At 44.4% G+C, this 20,875-nt stretch overlaps 1 protein-coding gene across 2 annotated transcripts in view; it reads left to right on the top strand.

Moving 5' to 3' along the window:
* The window catches only part of LOC137760708 (NT-3 growth factor receptor), a 77,840-nt gene that overhangs the window by 30,758 nt on the left and 26,207 nt on the right, over positions 1-20,875 (top strand). The window lies entirely within an intron of this gene.

Here is a 20,875-nt window from a genome sequence, read left to right as displayed (position 1 = left end):
ACGTAATGCTGAGCAGAATTATCCAAATGACATAGGAAAGATGAGGGAAGGAAGCAGGTTCTCACTGCCAACTTTGGAGAGAGGTACAGGTGGGCCTTAGGAAAAGCTTTTTGATTGTGAGAGGAGATATCACGTTCAATTTTACCTCTAAAAAGGTGTCTACTTTATATTAATAGGTGTCTTATTTTGCTCCCCTTTGTATTTGGGAATCATCTTCCCATGGATCAGGGAGTGGTTCTGACAATGTTATTATTGCCAGGGAAAGGACGAATGGGCATGAGTGGCATTTATTCCCAAAAGGAGAAATATGGGTGCAACCTGTATACAAAGATAGGATAACTTCTGCAAGTTGATTGGGAGGCAGATGCCTCAAATATATGGAAGATTTACTTTGGGGTCTTTGAATGGGTAAGGAGTTTGGATGGTGTAGAAGGAGAGGGTGGGGCAATGTTTTGGAGGTTGAGAGGCATGGCAGCCATTTCCCTCGTCTTCATCTTCTTTGTACAGAATGAATGATCATATTGTGAATCAAAGGACCTAGATATATGTCTTTTTGGCCTGAGCACGGTGGGTCAGGAGGCTGGGGGTTTGGGGTCGGCATCTGTAAATCAACTCTGTCTGGATGCTCTTGATGGCTTTGCCTAAACAACATTGCCCAGATGTTATAAGGGATCACTCAAGACACTTTATTTTAGCCATAACCTGGAGAAAAATGGAATATTTGAGAAATTCCTTTTGTGGCTAAAAATGGACGAGTTCACGGTACAACCAAAAGATGGCAGATGATAGACCATCAGGAGAATATGAAGCAAAGTAGACCAAACAGTAGCGAAGGTAGAAAGTCTGCAGAAAACTGGGCAGTTTCTCTAGCTACCTGCCCAGTCCAACATCCCTAGATATGGAAAAAGGAGAATGATGTAGCAGTAGGCACAGACCGATGGGCAGGGCAGACCTGCCAGGAAATATCAAAGTGGAGTCTTTCTTTCGCATCTAGAACAATTCTTTTTTCAGTCATTTCCAAGAGAGGCATCGGTGTGGTTACTAAGGGCCCATGGGTCATAGATTTCTTGAGTCTAGCTGGAGCTGGCACCGTTTAATTGCTTCTGCACTCTGCGTAACGGGGTTTGCTGGCCTGTCTGGCTGAGCTCAGATTTATGTTGGTGTTGATAAAAGCAAGGGTTGGATCATTGTTTTTCTGTGTGAGGCAGATGTTTGATTATACCAATCTGGTCTCCGCTGGCTTTACCAGGGTGTTGGGAAACAATATCTGACCAGAATGTGTGCAAACTCAACTTTAAGCTTGCTTCAAGGAGTGCAGTTAATATTTCTTGAGTTTGATTTAAAAGAGAGAAGAAAAAAAAGATTACATCTCCAAACGATCCTGCTGTGCCCTGACTTGAGCAGTTGTGAACCGTTGCTTTTTGTACCTGGGAGAGCTGCAAGGAGTAAATCCATCTCATTTCTGTGGGCTACAGGGCAGACTGGAATTCAAGGAAGGGAGAGTGAGGTGGGAAAATGTTCACATACCAGGTATCCGCAGTTCCCTTTTCATGAGTTCTAAGCCAGGTATAAGCAGAGGCCAGCTGGCTTGAAAATGTGTGTCTTTGGTCCCAAGGAAGTATAAAATAAAAAAAGGATAGCTGGGACTTCCCCGGCAGTCCAGTGGTTAAGACTCTGCCTTCCAATGCAGGAAGCGTGGGTTCGATCCCTGGTCAGGGAACTAAGATCCCACATGCCATGGGGTGCAGCCAAAAACTTTTAAAAAAAACAAAAACAAAAACAGATAGCTATTGCAGTAAAAACACAATACACCATCAGAGAACTGCATATCCACTCATGGTGGGTAGATATTATACTCTGCATATTCAAAGAGCAGCTTGTGTCATATCTTCATGTTCAGTACAGGTGCTCACAAGGTCCTCATGTGTACACAAACCCTCCCCCTCCCTCACCTTCTGTAAAACAAAAGGCAGAAGTAGACTTGCCTGAGGTCATATCAGTAATAAACTGTGAAGTCTTATTATCCGTATTGGAAGACATCAAGGTGACAAGGGAGTTCTGTATTTGGGCCCAATGTTACCTATGTTCACATCCTAACACTGCCATTAACAGCCATGGGACCTCAATGTGCTTTCCTGAAACCTCTATTTAATTTCCCCGTTTTTCAAATGAGGACAAACATGGTCTCTCAATCAGGTTATTTTTGATGTTAAGCAAGTTGATCTGTGTAAAGAGCCTGGAATACACTACTTACTGAATGAACTATTGTTTATTTTCCTTAGTCCCCTTCACACCCAAGGCAGGAGAACCTCAGGGATAATCTTATTTCCACATGTAATTCTTGGGTCAGAGAGAAGGACCTCCTGACCACTGGAAAATAAACTGGGATCATGTAGCTGCCCCAAAGGAACAGCGTCTTTATGTTGACCACCTCTGGAAAATTTCCTTCACAAGGTTTCAACTTAAATAGAAATACTGGGTCATCAGTACTTGCCTGTTCTTCTGGTCTGTGTTTATATGGTCTTGCTCATGAATATCTTAGAGCTAAGTCCATATTCAGGTGATTTATGAAAGATTTTTTTTGTTTGGTACACCGGCTGAGACTGGGGGAATGCAGTGATTTATTAGATAGCAAGAACGCTGAAGGATTCTCTCTGCAAGCTGACACCCGGGACAGGTTTGCACCTCTCGGCTACCATACATTACTGAAATCTGTTGGGCCTAGGAGTTTGCTGATTTCAGGTACCTAACACAGCTAAATGCAGATAATTCAGGCGTGTGTGTGTGTGTGTGTGTGTGTGTGTGTGTGTGTGTGTGTGTGTGCGCTCATCTGCCCAGTGTAGATTCCAGGGTGTGTATAGGAGGGCAGAGGTGGAGATAAACTCCTCCTTCTATTCTTTCCTTTTTAATTTTTTAAAACAAAGAGGTGCCATCTGACTCATGCACAGGTGATATGAAAATGATGTACAAAGGTGAACTGCCTAATTTCCTGTTACATATTTACAGAGAGAAAACAAACATCTCTGCACCAGAGTGAGTGCCAGAGCGATTTGTTCTCGCTTCTTAAGACTATGCCCCATCTTTGACAAGGGTGGGGTTTTGGTACCATTATATCTTTCTCAGAATATCAGACAACGCTAAGAGTTTAGGGCTCAAATCTGGAATTATAGAAAGTCCTGAAGAAGAGGAGGTTGGGATTCCAGAATAGAAATGTTTTCAGATGTTTTGATTTGGAGGGGAGGTGGAATGCTGATACAGGAAGAATGGGGGTGGAAGAGATTGGTGCTCTGATCTTACCGATCCAGAGGGCCAGGAGTGCACCTTCCTCTTCACTCTGCGGTTCTCCGTGCCCGCACAGGACCTAGAACTTGGCAGACACCCTATAAAAATATGAACAAATGCATGAAAGAATGAATGAAGTCAGAATGGGAATTCAGAGTTAGGCAGGAAGTGGATTAGGCCAGACCAAGAGGAGCCTGAACAGGCATCACTTTTGCGGAGGGGCTTCCATGCCCTGCAGGGCCAAGCATCGGGATCCCTTCAATAAGCTCCCCAGTTAAGATCTAGGGCAGATCTTATGTGTTCCAGCTACACCTAATGGTGACAGAGGTGACAACCAGAATGGTAGCAGCAGAGAATCAGTGGATGAATAACTCTGCTCTTGAATCCCATCTGATTCTCCTGTCTCCTGGGGCTCTCTGCTTGATCATGTAAGCCCTCACACCAAAACCGGCTGAAGGAGACATGCTCATTTTACACATGCTGATGGTGGGGCTTTGCACTTTCTCACCAGCCTCTTAGCGCTCTACTGGGGAAGGAGGAGGGTCTTCTGAAATCTTCCAGGTCAGATATTATTGGCCTCCGTTTTATAGTTAAGCCTTGGAGAGGGTTGGTGATGTGTTCAAGACCTTGAGATTCTCCAGCAACAAGTCAGTGTTAGAGCCTTTATACAGCCTTAGGATGAGTGATCCACTTTGTACATTTGCTAAACTTGTCCATGCTGGTTTATTTCCCCTTGTGCCAAATCCCCTAGCCATTGAGAAGGTCCATGTGCTAGGGACAGGATTCAATACAATTCCCTGACTATGTGCAAGGATGAAGAGAATGCGATCGGTATTCCCAAGGAAATGAAATTTTCATAGGGAATATAAAACAGGATGAAAATTTGTAATTCCACCGTAACACAATAAGGTTACCAATTTCAAAAGCCCATCTAATTAGAGGGCTGATTTGGGTCTTGAGGCAGTCAGTGGGTTGAATTTTAGGAGGAATAAAGATAGCTTTGAAATAGGCAAACCAGGAGAGTGATCTGGAACAGTGTGTCACTCAACCAGCCAAACCTGAGGATACATGAAAGATGCATGGAAGGATGTTTGTAAAGGAAGGATGGGACCACTATGGCGGCTCTTGAAAGGCCAACCGTTCTGACGTGGGTAGCTAAAGGACAGTCATGGGAAGTTTGTCATCTGTTTTAGTGTAAATGAGGCTCTGAGAGGACCAGTCATCAGGCAGTGGCGTGTAGGAGAGACGGCTGGGACCCGAGGCCACTAAAGCCATGGCAATGGTCCAGGGGAGAGACAATAAGGCTGTTTGCTGTAGGGTTAGCAGTGGAGTGTGGAAGAGAAGCCATCGGAATTCGTGGGGCTGGGAACTCAAAGCCTCTATCCGTTTTGTATTGTAACCTTGAAAAGGAATAACAGTGAAACGGAGGGTCGGGATGGATTTTTTACAAATGCATCTTTTAGGCCACCGAGTCCATTCTGCATCCCTAGAGTGTTAAAAACAGATGAACAAATGCCAAATCATTCAATTTTAAAGAAACATGAAGCTGGAAGGAGCCTTAAATGTCATCTATTTCACCCCTGTGGCCCCAGGCAGAACAGCTTCAAAATCATTCCCGACAGATGGTTTGCTTGCTCTATTCCGGTGCATCTCCCGGGATTCCACTGGCTCCCCCTTATTCCTTCCAGCTGTGGCAAAGGGAAGCTATCATTAGTGAGAGATTTATCTACATTTTTCTTTCTAATTCATAACACCCTTTAGAAGTGGGAAGTTCTCAGTTATGTCTAGCCAGAATTTTACCTGCTGCAAAATAAGTCTATATTGTCCTATATCCTTAGAGGAGATAAACACAGTTTATATTACAAAAGAGACATTATAACACTCAGGAAAACGTGAAGAAGATGCTCAGTGAGACCAAAATAGGTAATTGGTTGTGTTTTATTTGCCAGAGGGGAATCAATGGGATATAAATATCTCCCTCCCTTGACATGCCAAAAAAATAATATCCTCTTTCTGAGAGCAGTTTCCAGGGGTCTCCTAAATTTGGTTTCACTTCCCTGTAATATTGAAATCTAGTTGTTTCCTTTTGTCAGTGACAGTGGTGCAGGCATGGGATAGATGCTGTCATCGTCAGCCTGATCTCCGTGGGGACAGATATTGCGGAAAAATAAGGACAGGGAGAATCCTCATCAGAAAGTTTCAAGAACTTGAGGCATGTTTATACTGGAACCTAACCTCAAGAAAGGAGAGGAGAAGGCAGCAGGGTGTTGATTCACTTTATCTTTCTCTGCTCCTGTGGGCGGTGAGGATAGCAGCCTCTTTATAACTTGACAGTGGCGTGTATTATAACAGACCCGGTTTGGGGTCCTCAGGTATAAAGGGTTTTTTTTTTTTTTTAATGGCAAACTGAATATATAACATATAAAGATACATAAATTTCCATACAAATATCTTCTCGACCAGCTGTAATTAAGATATTTGCATGTAAAGAGAACAGTATGTTCCCTTGACTTCCTCCTAGTAGGGGATTGTATTTCTCTCCTAGTCCTCAAAGCCCAGGACTTGGTGATCTGAGTCTAAACAGGAGGAGGAGAAGGAGGACTGGGTCAACATAGCATTTGATATTCAGAATTTTAAACACAGTTTTTACTCCCGGTTGTTTATTTTTTAAGTTTAGCCAATCCCACAGGACAAAGCTGAGGTGGGGATGGGGAGAACCCAAGAGAAAATGGGCAAAGTACCCACTAATTCTGGAGTCCAGCAGATAGATATTCCTTTGAATCCTGAGCTTCTGCTTATGAGCTATGTGACCTTAGGAAATTTTCTTAACTTCTCTAAGCCTTAGATCCTCATCTGAAAAAAAAAAAAAAAAAATGAGAACAATTTCTTCTTTTGTGTGGGTTAAATAAGATAATGTATGCAAATTGCCTGGTACCTATTAGGCACTCAATAGATGGTAGTTATTATTCTATGTAAATGAATAAGGTAGAAATTATATACAGATCTTCCTCGACTTATGATGGGGTCACTTCCTGATAAACCCATTGTAAGTTGAAAATATCCTAAGTCAAAGAGGCATTTAATACACCTAAGCTACTGAACATCATGGCTTAGCCTCACCTACCTTAAACGTGCTCAGAACACTTAACATTAGCCTACACTTGGACAAAATCACCTAACACAAAACGTATTTTATAATAAAGTATTGAATGTCTCATATAATTTATTGACTACTGTACTGAAAGTGAAAAATAGAAGGGTCGTGTTGGTATAGAATAGTTGTAAGTGTGTGGGTTGTGATCTCATGGCTGACCGGAAGCTGAGGCTCATTGCTGCTGCCCAACATCACGACAGAGTATCCTGCTGCATTATCGCTAGCCCAGGAAAAGATCAAAATTCAAAATTCGATGTACGATTTCTACCTAATGCGTATCACTTTCACACTATGCTGAAGCTGAACTATCATAAGTTGGGGACCATCTGTATAAGAAATTTTAAATAATTTAAAGTTACTTACAAGCCAAGGTATTTCCTATTATGGTCTTTGGTGCTAGATCCTAACATTGAAGGGGAGAAGAGCCTACACAAGAGAGCTCAGGGAGATATAAACAAAGCCACTCACTCTTCCGGGACTGACGTCGACCACTGGAGTTGGTCTGTTGGAAGCCCAGGAGGAAAAAGAAAGCACTTCTAGTTGGTCAGAGGAAGAGCTTTCCCATTTCGGACCTGGTAGCTCCAAGAAGAAGCTAACTTTTGATAACCATAACCATGAATTCTGTGGTAGACAAAGGCCTTCAGAACTAGAGCTCATTCTCCAGGCCTCCTAAGTGTGTGATGCCCCTTGTTACCCTAGAGGAAGATGTTAGGGTCGTGTGCCCTAGAGCCTTGGGGATAGAGACAAGGCTGGTTAAAGCCCGGCCCTCCCTCCTTTTTCTCTCTTATCATGTGCAACTCGATGGCCACTGCTCATTCCTGTGCATAACATGAGATAACGGATATTCAAGAGCTTTGTGAACTGTTGGCTTGGGTGCTGCTGATTTTATCACCACTGCCACCACCACCATTACCACCATCACCAGCAGTATAGTCTGCTTAGTAAGTGATGATGTGCACTCTGGAAAGAAGTTCATCATCATCCCAAACTTGATTGGCAGTGGTTGTCAGTAGGCCATCTCTTCCACTCTGCCAATCACCATGACAGCCTCTCCTCCACTGAGTCATGCTCTCCAGCCTCTGTAGCCAGGATGGACCTTGGAGTTGTGGCCCAGTTTGTTCCTGAAGTTGATCATTTTCTTACTCAATGGGTCAGTCCCCAACTTCCTGATCTTTGTATTTATTTAGTTAGTCATGTCCTTGAGTCATTTGGGTACATGCATGTCCTGCAGCCCTCTACAGCATAAATTCCCTTAAGGGCGAAGGAACCCACTCCTTTTTTTTTTTTTTTTTAAGATTAATACGTTTATTTATTTATTTTTTAACACCTTTAATTATTATTTATTTATTTTTTTTTTGGGCTGTGTTAGCTCTTCGTTTCTGTGCGTGGGCTTCCTCTAGCTGCGGCAAGCGGGGGCCACTCTTCATCGCGGTGCGCGGGCCTCTCACTATCGTGGCCTCTCTTGTTGTGGAGCACAGGCTCCAGACGCGCAGGCTCAGCAGTTGTGGCTCACGGGCCTAGTTGCTCCGCGGCATGTGGGATCTTCCCAGACCAGGGCTCGAACCCGTGTCCCCTGCATTAGCAGGCAGATTCTCAACCACTGCGCCACCAGGGAAGCCCCCCACTGCATTTTTATCACAGTGATGTTTCACATAAAAGGCACTTAATAAAAGTGCTTGATTTAAAAATATATTACCCTAGGGGCTTCCCTGGTGGCGCAGTGGTTGAGAATCTGCCTGCCAATGCAGGGGACGCGGGTTCGAGCCCTGGTCTGGGAAGATCCCACATGCCGCGGAGCAACTCGGCCCGTGAGCCACAATTACCGAGCCTGCGCGTCTGGAGCCTGTGCTCGGCAACGAGAGGCCGCGATAGTGAGAGGCCCGCGCACCGCAATGAAGAGTGGCCCCCGCACCGCTATGAAGAGTGGCCCCCGCTTGCCACAACTAGAGAAAGCCCTCGCACAGAAACGAAGACCCAACACAGCCATACATACATACATACATACATACATAAAAGGAATGTAAGCAGACAAGAATAGCATTAAAAAATAATAATAATAAAAAAAAAAAAAATATATATATATATATATATATATATATATATATATATTACCCTATGCCAAGTGTTTGTGATGGGTAAGGAATAACGGCCATTATTCCTTAACGGTCCTATAATGGTCCCCACTTGCCAGGTACCAATAGTCATTATGTGGGGATTCTGGGTAGGTATATCTGGAAGACGCAGTGGTGTCGCCTAAGAAAAAGCCAGCAGGATCTGATTCCCTACCAAAGGCCCAAACATCTGCTTATCAGTGAAAAGGCCTGAAAGAATGTCTCACAATAATTAAAACACCCATGAGACTGCAGTTAGCACCAGGAGGACAATTTATTAATGTGCACAGGGGACCAGATTATTGAAAGGCTGTGTGATCAAAGCATTCACTCCCAGTAAGCCAGCCTGTGTGGGGTGCCTGACCGCATCGAGAAGGTTACATGAGGAAGAAATCAGAGCAAGGGAGTCAGATGAATCAAATGGTCAGTGTCATCTAGCTAAGAAATTTTGATATATCGCTATTGATCTGATAGCAAGGACTTCTTGGCTTCCTAGTCTTCTGCTTAAATCCTCCTCTCTCCCCTGACTGAAGCCAGGAGGGGATGAACATTGCCACCATCAAATTCCATGCCCATCCTTTTGCAGGTCTCTATGATCGTATTCTTTTATTATCTGCATCAATCAGTGTACAACTGAGCCATGATGGCCTGGAAGGCACTCAGGCTTTTTCAGACAACCTTGGATGTAAACTCACGTTTTCATCCATTTTATGCTGATCTTAAAGAGACCAATTGTATTTTCTTCATTTCCAAACACTTGGGAGGGGTCACTTTATTGTCAGAGTGCCTCATGCTTTTCATGTCACTGGATTTCCTTTATACCTAAAAATGACTCCTTTTGTTGCTTTTAAGTCTAATTGCCTTGTTACCAAGTATTATATGCCCCAGGGGTGGCAAGTAGATCTCAGGTATGTGTTCTGATGACCGGTAGTGATTGCTTGGAGTAGAGTGATGAGAAGAGCTAGGTGGGTGCATCTAGAGTCAGTGAAAAAGCATGTGGGATCAGCGGGTATGTCTACCATGAGCATAGGAACAGGGATGCTGGTACCTGGGTCATATTGTTCCAGTCCTAGACTGTCCCATCCCAATTAATGTCCTCAATTCAGAGACTCTACCGGACCCTTTTAGTCATGCTCTAACCTTAGCTTCTCACAACTGGAGGGACTGTAATAAGGCATAGGTGTGAGTTTATTGACTGCACCAATCTTTTTTTTTTTTTGGCCAACAAAAAGAAAGCTGCATTTATTCATTTACTTTTTTAACATCTTTATTGGAGTATAATTGCTTTACAATGGTGTGTTAGTTTCTGCTTTATAACAAAGTGAATCAGCTATACATACACATATATCCCCATATCTCCTCCCTCTTGCGTCTCCCTCCCTCCCACCCTCCCTATCCCACCCCTCTAGGTGGTCACAAAGCACCGAGCTGATCTCCCTGTGCTATGCAGCTGCTTCCCACTAGCTATTTTACATTTGGTAGTGTATATATGTCCATGCCACTCTCACTTCGTCCCAGCTTGCCCTGCCCCCTCCCTATGTCCTCTCCATATCAACAGAGTCACACATCTGCAATCTTTCTCACTTCCCTCACACCTCACCATCTGTCACGTGCCCTGTTTCTAGCCCACCTCTTGCTGTGACTGTTTGTCTCACTCTATCTTGAAGTCTTTCTTTCGGTCTTCTATGATCTCTTTTACTTTAAAGAAAACTCTTCATTTGACCTTTCTGCCACCTCCAACTTTCATTTGTCTCCTCAACTACTATAATAGGTTGTGTTCATCTTCTGTCTTAATTTTTAAGCTTCTGATCTTACCCCTTCCTTGACTCTGCATTTTGCGGTTCACTAATTATTTCACCACGGCCAAATTCAGATTCCTTTCCTCTAAAGAGTCTAATCCTTTTTTGAACTAACTGCTGAATGACATTATCAATAACTGCCCCATTCCTTCTCCCGCCCCTCCACTCCCCCACTGCTTAACATCCTTGTTCAATGCCTTAATGATGCTCTATGATCTATTCCCCTTTATAGCCATCCTTTACCTCTTCCATTGGTTTCTCTCCTTCCCATTGGAAGTTCTAGTGCCACCATTTTAGACATCTACTTTGGAAAGCTCACACACTCACATGCTTATAACCCTTTCTTGCTTTTGTGCAGAAGCTGTTTGAATTTACATTTTTAGCTTCTACCTCTTCTCTCTTTGATTGCTTAACCTGTAAGTCTCCCCTGGACAGTTCATTGGTGATTGAAACTTGTCTCGTTGGAGATACAACTCACCGTGGTGACCTCCTACTTCTCAAATAGGCGCTCCTCAGCAGTCTGTTGGCATGAACAAAAACTCTTTTGGGAGGTTCCCAGAATGGGAGTCATTTTTGACCTTGTCTCTTCCCCCTTTGTACCTAATTCTTCACCAAATCCTGCTATATCTTTCTTCATAGCACCTCAGCATCACTTGTTCTTTGAATGTTGGCAGGAATGATCCTAATTCACACCCTGATCAGACCAACACTTGGATCAGTGCGTGCACCTTCAGTCTCAGAGCCCTCCATCCCATACTTCTCAAACTTTTCATCATTCTGCCTGCTTGTTTAAAGGCTTGGGGAAATATAATTTCTCAAAAATATACATTTTTCACCCTGCACTCTGCCAGTCTCCTTCCTGTCCCCTCCCACAAGAAGGCCCCTGACACCTAGCCAGCCTGTTCCTCATTCCACAATGGCACTTGCTCATTCCCATTGTTTCATAAGGACTTCTGCATCAGTTTGCTAGGGCTGCCATAACAAAGTACCCCAGAAATCTGAGATCAAGTTGTTGGCAGGGTTGGTTTCTTCTGAGGCCTCTCTCCCTGACTTGTAGACGGCTGTCTTCTCCCTGTGTCGTCACATCATCTTCCCTGTGTACATGTCTGGGTCCAAATGTCCTAGTCTTCTAGGCACCCAAGTCATATTGGATTAGGGCCCACCCTGATGACCTCTTTTAACCTTAACTACCTCTTTAAAGACCCTTTCTACACATCTAATCACATTCTGGGATACTGGGGATTAATACATAAGAATTTGGTGGGAGGACAGAATTCAGCCCATAACATCTTCTCTTCCCAACTTCCCATGTGCTCTTTTTCTCATCTCCCCCTTTGTTTTTTCTCTCTGTCTGTTCCTCACTGCCATCAAAACCCAGTGATGCCCATTTCATTGTCCTCATGGGATGGTCTCCTTGGCATCGCCCTATTGGTTTACACACACAGATGTATTGCTTCATGAACATGCTTTTCTTTTTTGATTCATTCCGGTGCTTCTCTGCCTCTGGTTTGACTGAGAGCAGGGACTGTGTCTCTTGTCTTCTGTCCAGAGCTCTTGATTTGGGAGGTGCTTGAGAAATGCTATTGCTAAGGTACCGTAAGTTCCTTCTCTAAGGCAGCCTGGCACACAGCCCCTCCTCTGACTTCTCAAGCGGCTTTTTGAGGGAAAACAGTTTTTCCCAAGTGGTAATAGGGAAAATAAATGGTGATTCTGTTGACAGCAAGGAGGAGGACTGAGGCTCTATACAGATGACGTCCTGTTAGCTCACCTCCTTTCCAAACTGGAAAGGCAGGGAAGGGCATCTGGGAGAGAAACCCTTAAAAGTAGTGATAAATTCAGTGATGTTTCTGCTGAAGACAAATATTTCCTCAGAAGCTTTGGAGAAGGTGCTATTTCTTGACCTAAAGGGATGAAAATTCTAGGTAAAATCTATTTCCTTTCAGAGGGTCAGTTGGCTGGAAGGCTCATCTGGTCAGGAGTAGAACCCTTGGAGGGAAACGAGTTGGATCTTGGTGGCTCACAAAGGAAGAAGCTGGTTGTCGTGTACTAGGAGTGGTGTGATGGTGTGTCTGCCAAGCCATGGACTCCTGAGTGAGGGCAGTTGGGATGAGTTGATGCAGTCAGCCTTTCTCTCTAGTAACATGGGAGAGGTGTTTGGAAGCTGTGGCCAAGAGAGACACGCCATTCAGTTAAAGATATACCCACCTCCCTTCTCCTCCTTGCTTTCGTCCTTCCATGCTTCCTTCCTGTGCCTTCATCCCTTTCTTCTCTCTTCCCCTGCCCCCCTCTCTCCCCCATTCACTGTCAGGAAGGGCTATGCCAGAAGGGCCCGCTCAGCGTGTCATGGCAGCGGCAGAGGCTAGAAGCGTCGGCAGCTTCCACAGTGAGTCTGGATTTCGTTTCTGGGGTCAGGGGGCTGGGCAGTCCACACACAAACTGACAGCTTGCAGACTTTGGAGAGGAACTTCCATGGGCTGGGGCTGCTCCCCACCTCTCTTCCCCTGCCTCCCATCATGGGGACATCGTTTAACATTCATGGAAGTTTCCTGCCAAAGGCTTTGATGTGCTTCGGATGTCTCATGGGCAAGAAGCATGGTGGGGGTGGGGGTGGAGGGGCCGGGGCCATGTTCTGCTAAAATGAGGTGCACATCTGGGAGAGCCGCCGGAGTTCAAATGGCTGCCAGGGATTCTGTCCTGGCCTGCGCGTGTGGTAGAGGCTGGAGGCTCTGCATGGACTGCGGTTTGGCTGCTTTCTTGCGTTTCAGGAAGGGTGCCTTGAGTTTTGAATACACATTGGATGCCTACACTCCCTAAGAGACTCCCTTTAAGGAACTACGAGTACCACATAGACTTAAGGGTCTGCAAAACTGGAGGTCTCCCCGTTGACTTCAGGTGAAGCTTAGTCTAAGAAATTTGATGTTCAGGATAGTTATTACAGAGCTCCATAACTGAGTCATATCCCTGAGTATTGAGGGGAAGGTTTTCCCCCTCCCCATTGTAATTTCTACAGTACTTTCTGGAGTGGAGATGGACATACTGCAGCTTTAGTCAAAGTTCCATCTGTCTTGCCTTGATCATCAGACAGAAGTGGATAGCTTCCTTCCACTTTTTGCCTAGAGTCTGTTTCCTTCTCTTTGGAGAATGGCCCACTTGGGAAAATAGAACCACAAAATTTACCTACCCAACCTTAAAAATCCCACACAGACTAGGAAATACGAGTCCTTCTTGCCATCTCGAGATGCTTTCCCACAGGCCAGATGCTGTTTCCAGACACTAACTGGGTGTGTTGTAGTTCATTTTTAAGAGAGAAGCCTCTGGTTTCTATTACATGACATTATCCTGATGTCAGTCTTCTGGGCAGGTGAACGGGGTTGCTTTTACTATTCCATTCATTTCTCTTGTGATTTGGTTAGGGAGGTAAATTAAGCATAGCTTCCCAAGTTCTCTCAGGATCCCATTTTTATAGGTATGTCTTCTTGGCACTGTTACCAATAAAGGCATTTACGTGTAGGATTTTTCAGTGCTAACAGCTGTGTAGAGCTTGAGTTTATCAGAACATGTTTGCCAGTCTTGTGAGAATTTTGAAAGCAGGACCATTATAAGAGATTAATCACTCTCATGCTTTTAAAACATCATATGCATTTCATTCACATCAAGGTAAAACTCTTGGTTTCAGGAGTTGATGGGCTTAATTAAAGTATCAAATTGGTCAAATTTATGAATTAAGTTCAACAAATATTTATTATTAATCAACTATGTATATTTGACTGGCTAGACTTGGACGTCTCAGAGAATGAAAAGAGAAGCTACTAATAATTAAATAGATACCACAGGCATAAACTGGGACCTTCCCTGAGAAATTGGGACATACAGTCACTCTCTTCATGTACTGTGAACTGTTCTAGGTGCTAAGGATACAACTGTGAATAAAACAGACAAAAATCTCTGACCTTAATAAGGAAGATAGAAAATAAAGATAAAGTAAAGTATATTTCATGTTAGAGAATAATAGGTCCTTAGAAGAAAAATAAAGCAGAGGAGAGAAAAAGAAATGCTTGGTGATGGTAATGGTGGTGGCGGTGGTTGTGTGTGTGTGTGTGTGTGTGTGTGTGTGTGCATGCGTGCGTTTGCAGTTTTAGACGGGGAGGTCAAAGCGATTGAGTCTCCTGAAGACTGTAATGTATTTTGGTTTATTTAATTTAGTCAAGGAAGGCTTTAATGGCTTGGCTTAAATTTTTCTGAAACAAGTCAAATCTGGAAATTCTGAATCCAAAGCAAAAAAAACCTCAAAAACTTCAGAATGACCAAAAAAAATTGAGGAGGCAGAATCAGGGGTGGCCGTGGCATTGGAAACATACCTTGTCTGTTTGATAGGTTTCATCTCCAACTAACATCACTGAGAGGGTGTCAGAAAGTGAATGAGGCTGTGGCTTTATCCACTTGGGGAGCATCTTTGTAGAAAATCCCTCAATCTTTGACTTGCCCTGGCCATTCAGGATAGTTCGAGGCTTTTCTTCTTCCACCTGGTGTCCTTGGGGGTAGTAGGGGATGCCAACTCACATTTCTTGTGCAGCTACACCTGTCAGGCACTTTGCTAGGGGCTTTGAGTATGTTTATTTAATTTACACTGTTCTCACGGAGAAGTTATCAAAGTCTTACTTTACGGATTAGAACACCGACATTTAAACATGGAACTAGAAAATTGTGCAGCCAGGATCTAAACCCTGGTGAAAGTAAATCTGAAAGCCTGCCTTGATCAGTTAGTCTCAGCATCCATCCATAGATACCAGTTGGCAGGAAGTAGTAGAAAGAAAAGAGAAGTAGGACTCGCTGGATTACCACAAGGTCCTGCGAATTGGCTGATGCGCATGGCTGGATCAGGAGCAGATGTGTTGGGGTGATTGTACATGTCTTTGCTGACTGTGCATGACCGTACAGCAACTTCTGCTGCTTCTCCTTATGTTGTTGTCCTTGGGAATGGGGATAGGCATGGACCATTTGGGGGGCATGAGAGCTAGTCTCCCTGTTGGGGCATCCATCCTAGGCAGAGGTGGAGCTTGACTTCAGTGTGTCCTGGGTTCCTGGGTTTCGTGCACATTGGAAGGAGGGCGGTGCATGGGTCTCTGTATAGATAATAGGGTTGGGGCGAATGCATGCAGACGTCTGAGACCAGACAAAGGTTTTTCAACAGGGGCTTGAGTGAAGAGTTGAGTTTGAAGAGAATCCTAAGTTTCCTGCCTGCCTTTGTGAATGGAACCCAGAGACTGACTTCATCCAGTCTTGGGACTGCTATTAACAAGAAGCAGGAAGTCTCTGGACCACATCTTCTTATGGTTATACTTAACGTTGATATCACTCTGTGACCTTGTGTCTATTTGTAATGTACATCTACATACTTCTCAGAAAAGAAATTAAGTAGAATCTTATTTTATGCATAAGATGGGCTCTTGCTAAAGTGGTGTGGTAAGCAAACCACCGTTTATGTGCACCAGAGAGAGCTGCTGTAGCAAAGTGAAGACTTATTTTGGGATCTCCAATAACCCTCTCCCGTTTTCCTTTTACGCTAAAGGAGGATCTTTCCACCTGCGATGCGGTTATTTCCTTGGACTTCTGTAACATATTTATCCAGAGGTCTCAATCCACGTCAGGGCAATGTCTCTTAGTTTCACAATATGTGTCATATGGATAGAGAGAAGTTATTACTCTGTCATTTACTCAGGATTTTCTTTACCATCTCAATGTCAGAATCACTTAAGAATATACTCCAGGCACTTGAATGTCCCTTACTGTGGTCTTCCAGCTATTGGATGATGGCTGCCCCGTCAAATCCTGGTTCTTTTCTGCGTATCGCCTGTTATCTAGTTTCCCTCCATCACTTTGAAACTCACGAGCTAAGGAGAAAATCATCATTCATCTTCCTCCATAGGATACTCTTCCCTGACTTGTCTCGGAGTCCCCTCCCTGGCAAAAAGAAGCAAGCAAGCAAACTACATTTTCTTCTAAAATATGAACCCGTTTCAACATCAGTTGACTTCTCTCTTCTGCATCCATGTGCTCTGTGGTGTACCAATTTGGAACAGGGGTAAAGATTAGAAATGTCTGCTTATCTTTTAAGCTGACAGGGATATTCCTTCTTTCACTGATTACATACAGCCCACCCTGCCAGTCACACATTAAATGTCTTAATACTAGAAAGGACTTAGTTGCAGCTAGAAGGACAATGCCGGGGTCTTTGACCCAAGTCTGTGAGGGTACATGGTCATAAGTGTGTCCCAGTATGGGAACTTGCTTGGAGACCCTAGGCACACCCTTTACACCAGCATGCTGGGAACCCAAGGGTGTATCTCCTCACCCCAATGAACCCAGTTTTTCTAATTAACCTGAAAACACATACCTGTCTCTTTGCACACCCAAGGCACAAAAGGAGAACTCAAGATGAGCTTTTTTCACCCCCTCTCTGCATGCTACTGTTTTTCAGCCATCACGGACGGAGGTTGTAGGGTGAATCAAGTTGTGGTGGAGTTGTCTGTGACCTAGAGAGTATTCTAAAACACACTAGGACTTTGACAGAGTCAAAAACCAACATAGTTGAACAGGCTTGAGATTGTGGGATATGATTTTTCACCTTTTTGTTGCTATTCCAAGTCTTGCAACGTAAGAGAGTGAAGACTGGCCTTTTGGGAGGGAGCCTAATACACTGTCCTGTGGGAGATGCCTCTTAATTATGCGGCATCTCATGTCCTTAAGTTCGGGGAAATTGGTTGTGTGTTCCCAGGGTCAGTCCTTTGGGTTCTCACCTGAAGATTTATCCAGAGATAGGAGCTCTGCCCATTCAATGGTAATTAATCTTTGAACTCCTAGTTCTCTTGGCATTGCTCTCTGATGATCTGAAAATAGATGTCTCAGATCAGAGCAAACCCCCAGAAGAGCATGCTGAGAGTTGCCTGGAATGGGGTGGGGCCCAGGACATCACGTGAAAGGGCTCTGGGGAGCCAGAGGGAAGATGACAGAGAAAAGAAGGGAACCGTCTGGTTGTGCCATAATGCTGCTCATTAGCAAAGGTGCCCTAGAATTTTTGATGGGATCCTATACTCCTTGTTCTGGATCTTATCTTCAAAGTTGGTCAAGTCCATTTGCTTCCACAGTTCTTTGGGGACAGATGACTTATGAGAAATCCATATGTCTGGAAGGATTGTGACAAGACTTCCTGTCTGGAGATGCTGGTGGAAATAACATAAGTTCCACTATCTCTTTTGCCTGGGTCTGCTGGGCTGGTCCCTACCTCTCTTGAGCATTAGCTAGTTCCTCTGATTTCTGCCACCTCCTCCTGTGCTGGCATTTGTGGCTAACCCTAATGGAAACTAGATGTCTGATGCGACCCGCAGCCAGACGCACTGGTATTGGGCAGGTGCAGTCATACCAGGAAAGCTTTCAGTTCACGTGCTGGTCTCAGAGCCACATGTGTGTAAACTGTGTCCCTGTGATGCTTTGTGGCTGGTGAGACCCTGGCATGTGGGTACCAGCACGCAGAGCAGGAAAGAAGAAAAGGGCACTCAGGGGGTGAGAGAAAGTATACTGCAATTCCATACTAGCTGGGCAAGTTGGTGTCTATCTGGGCCTCTGGGATCTCTCTCAGTCTTTCTTCTTAGGTTCATTCTAGAAATCGACATTTTATTCCTAGAAATAAAGATGAACTTGAGAGTTGAATTTTCAACTGTTAGATCAAGATTCTTTTGGCTACAAGTGACAAAAAACTTAATCTATCTTAAGCAAAAAGGCAGTGTATTGTCCCAGTAATCACCAAATCCAGATTTAGAACTTATTTCTGGGGTGGCTTAATTCTAAGACCCAAATAAGTCACCAGGCTTGACATGTGTTGCTAGCTATTTCCCCCCTTCCTTCTCCTCTCTACTCAACCTGCCCATCATCCCTCCATCTCTCTCTGCCTTCCTCTTTCTGTGCCTGAAACGATGATCTTAGAGAAAGAGACATTAATGGGAAATAGATTTCCAAACAATCAAGACTAATAATTTTGAAAATTACGATGATGCATGCTGCAGGAGCTGAACAGATTATCTGGGACCTAGTTGATCACTAACAAAGACTTGTCTTCATCGGGGAGGCCTTGCCACGGGGAGCCCAGCTGAAATAATCAGCCTCACTTCTACAGGAGTCAGGCCAGACATCACGCAGAGAAAATCTGCAAAGCAAAGACCGAGGAAGCAAAGCCCATGACTGACTGCTTTTTCCAGTCTGTCTACGAGAAGGAACATATGATGTTTTCCAGTGTCATTTTTATGAGCATTCTCTGGGCCGATGTTGGCTTCCATCTTCCTTCATTGAATCTGCAGATTTAGATATTTCTGAATGAAAATCCTCTTTAGCTTTTATGGGTGTTTTTACAGAAATCAAATTCTGGGATTTCTATCATACTTCCCCAACTCTGTCACCTCCAGCCCATCAATTTATAGGCTTGAAAACTTTTTTTACAAGTGAGTCTTCCTTCAACTTGAAAATGCATAAGAACTCTGACTTGGGGGTGCGAAAGAACATTGGTTTTGGAATCAGAATAATTTAGGTGTGAGGCTTGGATCTTTCACTCTTCAGCCTTTGGAACTCACATAAGTTGCTTAACCTCTTCCTCCCTCTCCTTCCCTTCCTTCCTTCATGCAATGCTTTTGGTAATAATGATTTCCAGAGCCAAGGCATATTGAGAGGAGTGGATGAAGCAGTGCATTTTGTCTTATTTATCATAGATCCTGGCCCAGTATAAACACTCAGTATGTTTTTGTTCTGTATCCCTGTTCACTGGGACAAGCCTTCCACCTCTGCCCCAACCTTGAAATACTGAAAGAATCTCTTTCTACCTCTCTTGCAATGGAGACCAGAGGTTTAAATAAATTAAGATGAGGGCACTATGCTTACGGATTGCCTACCCCAGACTTAGCCTGGCTCTGCCTCCTGGGGACTCACTAAATGACCCTGAGTAAGATATTTCATCCCAGTTTCATTAGAAACAAGAAGCCCACTCGCCCTTATCCTCCTTCTATGCTTTTGGAAACATGAATGTGTACAATAGAGTAGGAATGCCTTTGAAAAAAACCATCCAACTGTGATTACTGGCTTAGCATTTAAGACTTTCTCCTGGGTTCATCCTCAGAGCAGTCTTCCCCCTCCTTTTGACCTTGAGGGAGAAGCCAAGAGGTAGGGCTTGTTGATAAAGGGAGAAGGAGCAGCCCACAGCTGCAGGCCTCAGATGAGAGCTTGGGATGCCAGATGCTGCGTGGAGGGACAGCTCCTGCAGCCCTTTCATCTGAGGTTACCCTTGGCTCACACCCTTCACTGCAAAAAGGCACCCTGGGATCCAGTTGTAGAGTAGTGGGCTGTGTGGAACTAGTGGGTCTCAAAACCCTAACCTTCTCCCAGGGCTGGGAGGGGCATCCAGAGGTCATCCAGTCTTTGCTTCACCGAATCACCGTGTTTTGGAACTAGATGACCTAAAAGTCAACTAGCCCAATTCTCTTCGCTCACCCTACCAATTTTATAAACGAGGACCCAGGGGCCCAGGGATGAGCCAGGTGGTGTGATGTAAACCTAAGGCAGGGCCCTGGAGCTCCCAAGTTCTGGCCCATTGCTCTTCTTCTCTTGCTTGGAACACACACACACACACACACACACACACACACACACACACACACACACAAACTCTGGAAAGCCAGGCTGCTGAGGCTGCTGATGTTGGGAAGGACCTTGAGATGAGCTTTTGTTCAGTGCTCCTGGTATATTGATGAAGATAAGAAAATCTTGCTTTGGATAATCTCATGCCATTTTCACGTGGAGAAGAAGCGTAGCAATCCTCTGGTCCAATTCTGTCCTTATTGCAGATGTGAACATTGAGACCAAAAGGAAGCACAGGGTGCCAAAGCCACAGGGCGACACCCTGGTAGAACTGGGGCAAGAACTCAGTTGACCTGAGTCTCAATCCAGTTTTCTTTCCACTGGGTTCCATGGCTTCCCTTGGTGTCAGATCTTCCTTCCTGCTGCCTTCCTCCCAAGATGCTGGAGGCCACCCGTCCCTGTAAGGGGGGTGGCTAGGTTAACTAATACTCTTTCCTGGAATTTCGTAGGGGAAGGGCTAACTAAGAACCTGTGATGCATAAAAGTACTAGTGGTATTAACAAGTTGATTAATCACTTGGCAGTTCGCAGAGTGATTCAGCTGCTATCACCTAACCGCAGGCTTCCCTGAGAACTTAATCCTGTTATTTTTTTCTAAGTTGAATCCCCACCTTTAAATGAGGATGGAGAATGTTATCCACTGGTTCATGTCTGTGGTCCTGCCAGAGATCCAGCCGGTGATCTGTGAGCTCTCTACTCTCAGGCACCAAGTGTCCTGCCTTTAGAATTGAAGGGTCTTGTTTCATGGCTCCGAGAAGATTCCCTCTTTCCATTGGGTGAAGAGGAGCATTCCATTCTCCAGAAAGCTTGGAGTGTGAAAAGTTGTGTATTGTTCACCTTCTTGCCCTAGTT

The sequence above is a fragment of the Eschrichtius robustus genome, chromosome 1, assembly GCF_028021215.1.
Source record: "Eschrichtius robustus isolate mEscRob2 chromosome 1, mEscRob2.pri, whole genome shotgun sequence".
Classification (NCBI taxonomy): domain Eukaryota; kingdom Metazoa; phylum Chordata; class Mammalia; order Artiodactyla; family Eschrichtiidae; genus Eschrichtius; species Eschrichtius robustus.
Note: the sequence above shows the minus strand (reverse complement) of the source record. Positions and strands in the feature narration are given on the sequence as shown.